Source organism: Gossypium hirsutum, chromosome A03 (assembly GCF_007990345.1).
Source record: "Gossypium hirsutum isolate 1008001.06 chromosome A03, Gossypium_hirsutum_v2.1, whole genome shotgun sequence".
In the NCBI taxonomy this organism is placed as follows: Eukaryota; Viridiplantae; Streptophyta; class Magnoliopsida; order Malvales; family Malvaceae; genus Gossypium; species Gossypium hirsutum.
Genome location: NC_053426.1, coordinates 13,445,301 through 13,457,995, shown reverse-complemented (window position 1 = coordinate 13,457,995; position 12,695 = coordinate 13,445,301).

The window sequence follows — 12,695 nt, the reverse complement described above, 5'->3', positions numbered from 1 at the left end:
TTAGGGAGTAGAGGATTCAAGGAACTAGTAAGTCTTTCTATCTTTCTGTATTCGTGGATTGAGAAAGGGGAGTAAGGATTTCTAAAATCTCTAGAAATCTTTTGAATGATATTGAATTATGGGTTTTAAGGTTTGAATACTTTCGATTTAACCGATATAAATGATTTTCATGCCTAGCTGTCAAGACAAAGGAAACTCTGGCGTTTGGACAAGGTAAGCTGGCGAGGACAAATGACTTAATTTGAGTCTTATACTCTATTTTGGGTGCTATTTGTTGTTGTGCTGCCAAAACGATTTGCTTGAGTGCCTGTTCTAAGTCTGTTAGGATGGTTAAAAAACCTGTTAAGGCACAAAAAAAAAAAAGAAATCACTATATGACTCATGTAGCGAACAATCTAATAGAATAAGCATGGCGGGTCTACAAAAGCGGGCAAACGCAGTAATAAGAGGATTTGCCAAAATGCAAAGGCAAGTGGAACTGGTAGAAACGTTTTAACACGGGTATATGTAAGAGGAATGAGCAATTCCTTCAAAGTATTGCCAAATAGGTATTTGCCATAAGAGTCTACCAAAGTTTGATGAGTAAACCAACTTTGGCTGTAATTAAACCAAGGTAATTATGCAAATATTAGTCCTAAGTATTTATAGGTAAAGAGGGAAGTCCATCAAGGAATATCTTAAGAAGGAAGTCCCCCGAGGACTATATTAGGTAGAAAGTTTGTTGGGAAGTAATGGAAGAAACAAAGGTCCGTCGGGACTATATAGCGCCACGGAAGTCTACTTGGGACTATGAAATGTGAAAACCTGCCAAGGGAAATCTAAGAAAGAGATAGTCCGCAAGGAACTATCTGTTATTGGAAGTATTTTAGTAGAACGATCTGAGGCAGGAAAGTCTTCTAAGACTATTTATGAGTATAAGTCTGCAAAGAACGAGGTGATCATATATCAACCAAAACTCAAATTCAAGACAATAAATGATATTGTCAGTAAATGAGTCTTCCTTACAAAAAGGGTTTAAGCACATGCTAAGTCATAAGAAGAAAATTTTTGGGGTAATGTAGTAGGTCTATTTTGAGTTCAGTGTGGAATGAAGAGATTAAGGTAAGGATCCACAGTTGTAGCGAGATGTCTGATAGCCCACCAAAATTAATCGTCAAACCGCATATTCGCGTATATGGTACCTTGATGAGTCGAGCCAGAAAGGTAAAATAGGAGCCTAAGATGGAGCTAGATAGGGTTGGGCCCCAAAAATGGGTTGTTTGAAAGAGTACACCTATGATCAGATCAATCGGTACGTCCACCATCAATCAATTCAAACAATACGTGAGCGCTAGCTACGCCAGTCATACTAGAAAATCTCTTAAGTTTTGTCAGAGATTTTTAAATTTTGTACTCTTATTCTTATTTACCCAAAATTTGAGAGCCTTTGATTTTTGTTGTACAAAATCTCATTAAGTTCATCTGAACTTACAATTGTACTGCTTTGTATGCAAGATTAAGGAATGACTTAAGGGTCATAAAGGGTCCAAGCCAGACATCGCCAAGTTTACGAATGGCGCCATAGTTGTACCATGCATATAGATGGGCACCCTTAGATGCTATCCATCAGGGTTCAAATAAAAAGGCTTTTATTGAAGTTTTAAATTCCCAAGTCACTATATACTTATAAACTTAAACCTTCTCAATAAGGAAATTTTGATTATAAGAACTTTAGAAGCGGTAGAAAATTTATTTGTAGTGATATTTTGTAACCTATTGTTAACTAAAGAGATTGGAGTGAAGTTATGTGTAAATATAAAACCTATATTGGCATTTAAAAGTTGCAATAAATCAATATAGAATTGTTGTTAAGTATCTAGAGTTGATTGTGACACTTGGTACCTAAACCCAACGATTAGGTCGGGTATAAGGTGTTACATGTTAACTATATTCCAATTTGGCCTTATTTTATTCTTTTTGTTAGTATAAGGACTAATTTGACCATTTAATATTAGAGGGACTAATTTGATCAAGTCCCTATATTAATTTGGTATGGGACTAATAAAAGGACCTCTCAAGTACATCACATTTCTTTTTAATGAAAGTTGAAATCAAGATAAGCATGGCATACATATAAGATAAGATAACATTTCATCCAGATTAAGGAGAATGTCATTTGGTTATATTTGCATTTTGATCATACATAAAAATGAAAAATTAAAAATCTTGCAAGGTTTTTTAAAAATTGAGTGGGAAAAGGATCTTAAACAAAGCCCTGACCTTTCATTAATGGTTCTTAAGTGATAGAATAGTAACATTTCAAGCCGATTTTGCCCTAGCTTCACCCAATAATAAGTGTTTTCCTATTAGGGTCATTAGATGGGTTTCCTTAAAAGGTCAACAATTTGTATACATTTGTATGAAAGATTACCAACAGTGACTAGAACCTAAATTGATGGTTGTTGAGTTAATGATTATGCACTAAAGACTAATTTAATTAGTAACTACCCACAAATCTCTACTAAGTTAAATAATTATTGGCCAAATTGAAATAGTTATTACTATTTTGATTCTTATAATTATTTTAGATTCACATGTTAAGTGGATGGACGTCTATGTTTTTACTAATTTATTGTGGTTGCCTCAAAGTGACGTAATCTAGTAGGTGTGAGAATTATTGTTGAAATGACTACATGTTTGAAAGGTTTAATGTCAAAAGCATCCATCATTTAAAATACTTTAAAATTGCTAAACATAAGGAATATTTACTTACATACAAAGATAATTAATTTGTAGAACACCTTACACTTAACATGGACGGCGGATCCGGATGTAAGACGCCACATTTGTTGCCCAAGCAACTTAGAAAATATTTAAAATAAGCACTGAAGCTAAAAATTAAACTAGTGTGGAAATCTCAATTGAAGAATGTCATGAGTGTTAAATTCACTTAAATGAAAACAGTCGGGCCCACATGCAACAATCCAAGGTCAAAGGTGGTCAAACACGAAGCTAAGTTTTGAGTCTTAGGTCAAACTAGCAAAATGTAAGGCTTTGTCTCGAGATAGTTAAGTCATGTCTAAACTTGATCATGGGTCAGCCCGAGCCGATGCAAGGTGTCTATGGCCATTACTAGGCTCGGGCCTAACTCGAAAAATGGGCAAAAAATTTTGCCCAAGCTTGACCTAGATTAAAAATGTTAAACTCAAGCCCCCCTATATTAAAAATTTTTAGATTATTTTTATATAAAAAATAAAAAATATAATACATCAAATACATTAAAAACATTAAAATAAATATTTCCCAACAAATTAAAAATACATTTAAAAAGTATTTAAATGGCACTATGATAGTTGCCACTTAGCAAGAATATACCACTAAAATAGTAGCAAAATTAACAATAGAACAATAGTTATACAATATTCAAATGATAACAACAAAATAGTAGCAATATAAAAGACAAACAATTCTTGTTAGAAGTTTGAAATTAGAAATACTCTGTTCTAATCCATTCTATAAGAAAACAAAATTGACCATGGAAAATAAGTTTACCTCTCTCTCCTTACTCATAAGTTGCCAATTTTGTTTAACTAATTACCATTATCCTACTATATGTTTTCTTTTAACTAAAGGGGAAAAAAATGGAATCATTCAAATATTGGTTCTCTATAATGAATTTGGAATTTTGAGACTACAATTGAGTCATTAGACCATAAATATTTCTATAATAGCCATAGAAAAATATTTAACAAATTTAAACCAAAAAAGAACAGTAAGATTAAAGGTTTTACAAGTCTAATTATGGTCTCGGATTGACACTTCTTTCACTTATGTTTTCTCTTAGTTAACCTTCTATACTGAAATAAGGAGTATTAGAGAACCACAATATATGTCAATGGAGAATGGTGTTGCCCAACTTGCTAGCAGTGTGTGTTGAGGGAATCAATGTGGGTGTATGGTGATGGCTGGTGAATGATGATGGTGGTGGCCAGTAGGTGTTGGTGGAGATTAGAGAGAACCACAACAGATGTCAATGGAGAACGGTGTTGCCCGACCTGCTAGTAGTGTGTAACAACCTAATTTTCAGTGGTGTCAAAAACAGTGATTCGAGATCAGTAAATCTGATGAGTGAGTTTGAAAATTTAATAAATTAATATTTATTAGTCAGGTGAGATTTTAGAAGTATTTTTGAATTAGTGAATTTTGTGATTTAAAGAATTTATTAAGTAAATTGGGTCGAAAACGAGGTATCGAGATCTCAATTTCATAAACCGAGATGTAAATATTTTTATAAATATTTATGCAGTTTTAGTGAATTAGTATTAAAGTTTCGTTAGAAAATTCTAATGTTTTGATAGTTAATTAATTAAAAAGGACTAAAGTGAAAAAGGTGCAAAACTTGCTAATTAAAGGAATAAATGATCAAATAGCAAAAGAGATAATTAAGGGAGGATCATATAGGTAATTAGGCACATGGTAAATGGTTTGACGGCATGTGGGAAGAAGAAATAGACAAAATAGATGTGAACTAAGGGCAAAATGGTAATTTTGTTAGAATTAAAAATGAAACTAGTGACCAAATTGAAATTCTAGACAAATATTCATATTTCTCCAGCCAAAAACAGCCATTAAAGAGTATCTCTAAGCTAAGTTTTCATATTTTTGCTACAAGTAAGTTCAATTCTTGATTATTTCTTGTAATTTTTGTGATTTTCATACTTTTACAACTAGTTCCAACTATTGAATTCATTAGTTTTTTATTTTATAAGTGATTTTGAAAGTTTTCATGGATGAGTGTTGGAATTTTATGATGAATAAGCATGGATTTGAAGTTCTAATTTTGTAATGTGATGATTTTATTAACTGATTTCAATAGAAATTGATTTTTAAGACATAATTGTGAAAAAGTTAAGAATTAGGGTTTGGTGTTGAAATTCTGAAGATCAAAGACTGTGTGGTAGCCTAAAATGATTAGATAAAGTGTTAATTAAGAAAAATTAGCTCAATTGATGGGTTAATTGACTGGGGACTAAATTGTAAAAACTATAAAATTTAGGGTAAAAGTGGAATTTCCAAAATTTAAGAGTATAAATTGTGAAGTAAATTAGAATTGAATTAGATGCTAATGAATGAAAAATTTATATTATAGATCAAGAGCTCAAAGAAAGTCGTGGAAAAGAGAAAATAGTTGATTAGTCCCTGAATTTTCTACAACTTCTGCAAACTACCCAAGGCAAGTTCATATGGTTCAAATTTCATGATAAATTGATGATTTAGGAATGATAAATTGTATTATTTTATATCTTTATTATTAATTTATGATTATTGTAATAATATGAAGATAAAATTGGATGTTCAAATTAAGTTGAATGCAGGATTGAGTACGATCGTTCCGTGTTACAAGATGAATTTGACAGATAAAACCATGATTGGACATGGCAAAGTGTTAAATGTAAGACCATAGCTGGGCTATGGTATTTCAGTGAAAAGACCTTAACTAGGTTATGGCATCGTGAATGTAAGACCATGGTTGAACCATGTCAGTATATGTATAAATGTAAGACCATAGCTAGGTTATGGCATCCTAATGATAAGACCATAACTGAGTTATGGCATTACGAGTGTAAGACCATGGTAGGGGCATGGCAATATTTGTGTAAGACCATAGTTGGACTATGGCATTAAGAAAACGATGTGTTCAAATCCGTAAGATGTTCACTAATTTGACAAGTATTGGTAAGTGTCATATGGATTTATGATGGAAGAATTTAAGAAGTTTTTGATATTTAGCTCAACCAAGTGAATTTTATTAATTGAAGTTGTGATTGGCAGGCAATATTAGTGAAATGCCCTGTTTAATGTTTTATTATAGTTTGTTCGGTAAGATTTATTTTAAAGCCTATGAACTTACTAAGCTTTTATGTCCTTACTCTTGTGTGTTCAATGTTCTATGTAGATTGACGTGAGTTCAGAGGATCAGATAAACACATTGAAACACACTATCCAGATTTCTACGGTAGATTTTGTAATATAACCTATGGTTTATATGGCATGATAAGATTAATTTAAAAAAGAGTTAAACTTAATATATAATTGTGAATGATACATATGTTTATGTTTGTATGCATATACATAGTAGTAGATTTTAGTAATTAATGGACGGATTATGGTAAGTTTATGTAAGTGAGTTTTGTTATGATTTAATAAGTTTAAAACATGATTTTTGGCTTGTATTGGCGGCTTGATTGGATTATATTGGTAAATGAAAATGTTGTGTGCAGGTTGATAGTAAAAAAGGAGAGATAAGTGGCCTTCAAATGGCTTATTTTCATCCACACGGGCATGTGTCTCAGCCGCGTGTGACACACAGTCATGTACATGGGCGTATAGTCTGGCCGTGTGTCCCTTGCATCTTAAAATTTAGAAACAGAATGCTCAGAATTGAGCACACGGGTGTGTGTCTCAGCCGTGTGAGGTACACAGTCTAACACACAGGCGTGTGACCTGTTCATGTGAAACCTGCATCTAATTTTCAAAAAATAAATTGACCACACAGCCTAGCACACGGGCGTGTGGATTGGCCGTGTGATCTAAGTCAGGGAGTTACACGGGGTAGGACACAACCTGAAACATGGGCATGTTAAAAGGGTCACACGGACGTGTCCCTTAACCACATAGGCATGTGTGCCCTACACCAAGGAAAAGTTTTTTTAAAATTTTGTAAAAAATTATCTGAGTTCCTGATTTAGTCCCAACTTGTTTCTAATGTTTAAATTGGGCCTCGAAGATTCATTCAAGGGACAACATGATTAGTTTCGATATGAATAATAAATTACATGAATTATGTGTAATTGTTCTTTAAATGATGATAATACTTCGTAACCCTATTCCGGTGATAGAAATGACTTAGGGGTGTTATTGGTATCAGAGCTTCAGTTTAGCCAATTCTCGAAACGAATGGAATGTGTAAAGTGTCTAGAAATACATGCAATATAAATATGCAATAGTGTGATGTGTATGATCTGATCTAATCTTTGTATTTCTTATAGATTGTAAAGATGTCTGATAGATCCGAACATGCTGAACGTGATGAAGCTAATAGTAGAATACAAACATTTGTGCACAGGACAAGTAGTAGTGTCCCAATTTCTCCGATACAAGAACATGAACTTAGAAATATGTTTTATGGGTTTATGAACAAATGGTTTAATGAGATGATGCAAGAAAGAAATCAGGCTCAGCAACCTTCTCCCCCTACTGCACCATCTGTAACACCCTCAGTTGCTCCTCCACCACCTCTTGTAACTGAATCTAGTAAGTGTTCTCTGATAGAAAAGCTCAGAAAGTTTGGGGCTGAAGAATTTCAGGGAAGATCAGATGATGATCCAGTCAAAGCTGAATATTGGTTACAAAACATGGTAAGAGTTTTTTAAAGAAATGGTTTGTTTTCGTTATGATTATTTGAGGTGTGTTGTTTCTTTATTAAAAGAAGAAGCATATAATTGGTGGGAGACTATAAAAGCTATGGTACCGAAAGAGAAAATCACTTGGGAATTTTTTCAGAGTGAGTTTAAAAAGAAATATGTTGGTAAAAGGTATTTGGATAAAAAGAAAATGGAATTCCTCGGTCTGCGACAAGAAAATCGGTCAGTAGTTAAATATGAGAGGGAGTTTGTATACTTCAGTAAATTTGCTCAAGACATTGTACCATTTGAGGAGGAAATGTGTATACGATTTGAGGATGGGTTAAATGATGAGATTAGAATGATGATTGGGTGTACTAAGATACGAGAATTTGTTGTTCTGTTAGATCATGCTCAAAAGATGGAAGAGGTGTACAGTAGAAAAATGCAACGGGAAAGAAGAAATAAAGAATGAATCTTATAAGAGAAACTCCTCTAAGTCTTTTTCAGCCTTTCTAGCTAAAAAGTTTAGATATGATTCTAGCCGATCCACTTTAATGCTAGAACGATCGAATAAAAACAAAATAACTCAACAATAATTCGGGGTAACTATTAAACCTGCAACTAGTGTTGGCAGTGTATAGAATGTTCCTAGGTTTAGATGCAAATATTGTGGGAAAAATCATTTGGGTGAATGTAGAGGCAAGATAGGAGCTTGTTACAAGTGTGGGGCTACTGATCATTTCATTTGAGATTGTCCTCATCTGTTAAAGAGGAGGGAGAATAAAAAGAAAAGTAAATAGCTACTTCTCAAAGAAGTAGACGATCAGGTCAAAGCAGTGCGACTGGGACTGCTCGTTAGGGTATGAAAGATTCTACTGCTCGGTCAGAAGTTAGAGCACCTGCACATACTTATGCCACTCGAGCAAGAGAAGAAGCTTCAGGTCCAGATGTAATAGTTGGTACATTCTATCTTTTCGATGTTATTCTGTATGCATTTATTGACCCTGGGTCTATACATTCTTATTTTTGCACTGCATTAGCATCAGAAAAGAAATTGCCTGTTGAACCTACTGATTATGATGTTCAAGTCACTAATATATTAGGTCAAAGTGTGATAGTTAATCTAGCGTGTCATGACTGTCCACTGAAAATAAAAGGCTGTGAATTCCCTGCTAATTTGATGCTACTACCTTTTTGAGAATTTGATGTTATTTTGGGAATGGTCTGGTTGACAAAGCATGATGCTGTAGTGAATTGTAGAGAAAAACAGATTGATCTAAAATGTCAGACTGGTGAAATGATTACTGTTGAGTATGCAAATCCGAAAGAAATGGTCAAAATTATTTCAACTTTATCAGCTCAGAGATTGTTGCGTAAAGGACTAGAAGCATTTTTAACCTATATTTTTTATACTCGAGGTTCTAAATCGAAGCTAGAATAGTTACCAGTTGTTAATGATTTTATTGATGTGTTTCCTGAGGAATTGTCGTGTTTACCACCAGATCGTGAAGTTAAATTTGTGATTGATGTGATTCTGGGAATAGCTCTAATATCAACAACACCATATAGAATGACACTGATCGAGTTAGAAGAGTTGAAGACACAGTTGCAAGAGTTATTAGACAAAGGGTTCATAGACCGAGTATGTCACCTTCGGGTGCACCTGTCCTGTTTGTGAAAAAGAAAGATGGATCTTTGAGACTGTGCATTGATTACAGACAGGTGAGCAAGTCACAATTAAGAAAAAATATCCATTGCCATGTATTGATGATTTTTTATCACTAAAAGGTGCTGCAGTATTCTCGAAAATAGACCTCAGATCTGGGTATTATCAGTTGAAAGTTAAAGAATGTGATATGACAAAGACTGCTTTCAGAACTCGGTATGGTCATTATGAGTTTTAGTAATACCTTTTGGTTTGACAAATGCTCCTACTGCTTTTATGGATTTAATGAATCTAATTTTTCAGCCTTATTTGGATAGATTTGTGGTTGTATTTATTAACAATATACTAATTTATTCTAAAACAGAATTTGATCATGCATAGCATTTGAGAATTGTGTTACAGATTTTGAGAGAAAAGCAGTTGTATGCAAAGTTCAGCAAATGTGAATTCTGGCTCTACGAGGTTGGCTTTTTGGGTCATATTGTGTCAGCTGAAGGGATTCGAATGGATCCAAGCAAAGTGTCTACAGTGGTGAATTGGAAAATTCCAAAGAATATAACAGAAGTGCGAAGCTTTCTAGGATTAACAGGATAGTATCGCCGTTTTGGTAAGAATTTCTCAATGATTACCTTACCGATGACCCAATTATTACAGAAGAATGTTGACCTTGTGTGGTCTGATGAATGTCAGCAGGGTTTTGATCAGTTGAAGAAGATGTTGATAGAGGCTCCACTTTTGACCTAGCTAGAATTTGGAGTCCCATATGTTGTGTACAGTAATGCGTCTTTTAATGGTTTGGGTTGTGTATTAATGTAGTCAGGAAAAGTAATGGCTTATGCTTCTCGGTAGTTAAAACTGCACGAGAATAGTTATCCTACACATGATCTTGAATTGGCTGCAATTTTGTTTGCTTTGAAAATCTAGAGACACTATTTATATGGTAAGAAATGCTATATGTATACAGATCACAAGAGTTTGAAGTATTTGATGACTCAGAAAGAGTTGAATTTGAGACAGAGACGGTGGTTAGAGTTGCTGAAAGATTATGATCTAATTATTGACTATCACCCAGGAAAAGCTAATGTGGTTACAGATGCACTCAGCCGAAATTTGTCTTTGTTTACACTTTAAACGATGAACACTCATTTGTCTCTTAATGAAGATGGTTCTGTATTAGTAGAATTGAGAGCAAGACTGGTGTTTCTTCAGCGAATTCAGGAGTTGCAATATGATAGCCCGAAATTGGTGTTGAAAAGACTGATGGTTCAGGACAATCAGAGTTCAGAGTATACCACTGATGATAGTAGTATGTTATATTATCACAATAGAATTTGTGTTTTGAACAATTCAGATCGGAAAAATGATATATTTTCTGAAGCTCACAATAGCATGTATTCTATTCATCCAAGCAGTAAAAAAATGTATTATGATTTGAAAAAAATGTATTTGTGGCCGGGTATGAAACGGAAAAGTAATGAATTTGTGGCAAAATGTCTGATTTTTCTACAGGTTAAGGTAGAGCATTAGGTACCAACGAGTTTGTTACAACCTGTCATGATTCCTGAATGGAAATGAGAGCATGTCACGATGGATTTTTTATCCGGATTGCCTGTGACTCCGAGAAATAAAGATTCGATCTGGGTGATTGTTTATAGATTAACTAAGTTAGCACATTTTATCCCGGTCAAAACAGACTTTTCACTTGAGAAGTTAGCGGAATTGTATATATCAAAGATTGTAAGGTTACATGGGGTCCCCACATCCATTATTTTAGATTGGGATCCAAGATTTATATCGAGGTTTTGGAGTAAACTATAAGAAGCTTTGGTTACTAAACTAAATTCCAGCACAGTATTTTATCCTTAGATTAACGGGCAATAAATTTCAGCATAGTATTTTATCCTTAGATTGACGGGCAATCAGAACGAGTGATTCAGATTTTAGAAGATATGTTGAGATGTTGTATACTCGAGTTCAGAGATAGCTAGGAAAGGTACTTACCTTTGGCTGAATTTTCATATAACAATAATTACCAGTCTAGCATAAAAATGGTACCATTTGAAGCTCTTTATGGAAGAAAATGTAAAACTCCATTGTATTAGTCAGAATTGAGTGAATCCAAGTTAGTGGGAGTTGACTTTATCCGAGAAACTGAAGAAAAAGTTTGAATCATCCAGGATAGTTTGAAAGCTACTTCAAATCATCAAAAATCATATGCAGATTTGAAAAGAAGAGAAATAGAATTTGATGTGAGTGATCGAGTGTTCTTAAAGGTTTCACCGTGGAAGAAAGTGTTGCGACTTGGTAGAAAAGGGAAATTAAGTCCAAGATTTATTGGACTGTATGAAATAGTTGAAAGAATTGGCCCTATGTCTTATTGATTAGCTTTACCTTCGGAACTTGAGAAAATTCATAATGTTTTACATGTATCCATATTGAGACGGTACATATCAGATCCTTCACATGTAATTCCTCATACTAAATTTGAGCTTCAATCAGATATGACTTACTCAAAAGAACATGTGAAGATTTTGGCTCGAGAGGTTAAAGAACTACGGAATAAACAAGTACTGTAACATCCCATACCCGTAACCTACGCCGGAGTGGAATATGAGGCATTACTTAACTCAGTCTCATGCACACAAACGTTCCCCAAGTCACCGAGACTTGATCCAAATTATAACTTTTTCAATTTCTACATAAAACTTCTTATTATTGGCCTATGAGCCCCAAATCGACCATTGAAAACTATTCAGAATCAACCCGAGCCCTTAAACCCTTTATAGAAAATTTGACTTTGAAACAGGGTACACGCCCGTATAGAGGGGCAACATGCCCGTGTGGCCATTTCAACATGGTCATGTTGATGGCCTGTGTTGCTCACACAGCCTAGGTAATATAGAGACACGTCCATGTCCTCCTCCTATGTGGAATCAATTCTAAACGCACACCTACAGGGGTTTTCACATGGCCTGGCACACGCCCGTGGTGTAGGGCATACATGCCTATGTCCGTGTCCTAGCCCGTGTGCGAAAACATGGACATTCTGTTTCTGACGTCAGCATCCCTAAAATATCACACAGCTAATGCACATGCCCGTGTGCTAGGGCATGTCCATCAGACGACTGAGACACACGGCCGTGTCTCTGCCCGTGTGTTTACTATCATGCATACTGACTTGAAATTTTTATGTGCAGGGGACACATGGCCCGACCACACACCCATAAGGTAGACTGCGCGCCACACATGGTCTAGACACAAGCCCATGTGTCTACCCGCGTCGACAATATAAGACTATTTACCAAGCCTATTTGCCACCCTTACTTACACAACCTGTATAATAGCAACCACAATTAAGATAAGGCTATCCCATGTAACCAAATCAGCCACAATAAACAACATTCCATTTGTGTATTTAACTCATCTATGAAAATAACATCTTTATATATAAATCAAAATGAATATTAGCCATCTTTCAAGGCTTAATAAAAAATGAAGGGTTCCCAACCCAAGCCAACACATTTGGCCATTTTTTAATGACACAAAAATAGCAAAGTCTAAGCCCTATACATGCCATATTCAAAAATATAAATCAAACTATACCGAAAGCTTCGATTGATAGTATGATCGATATCTCTGACTTC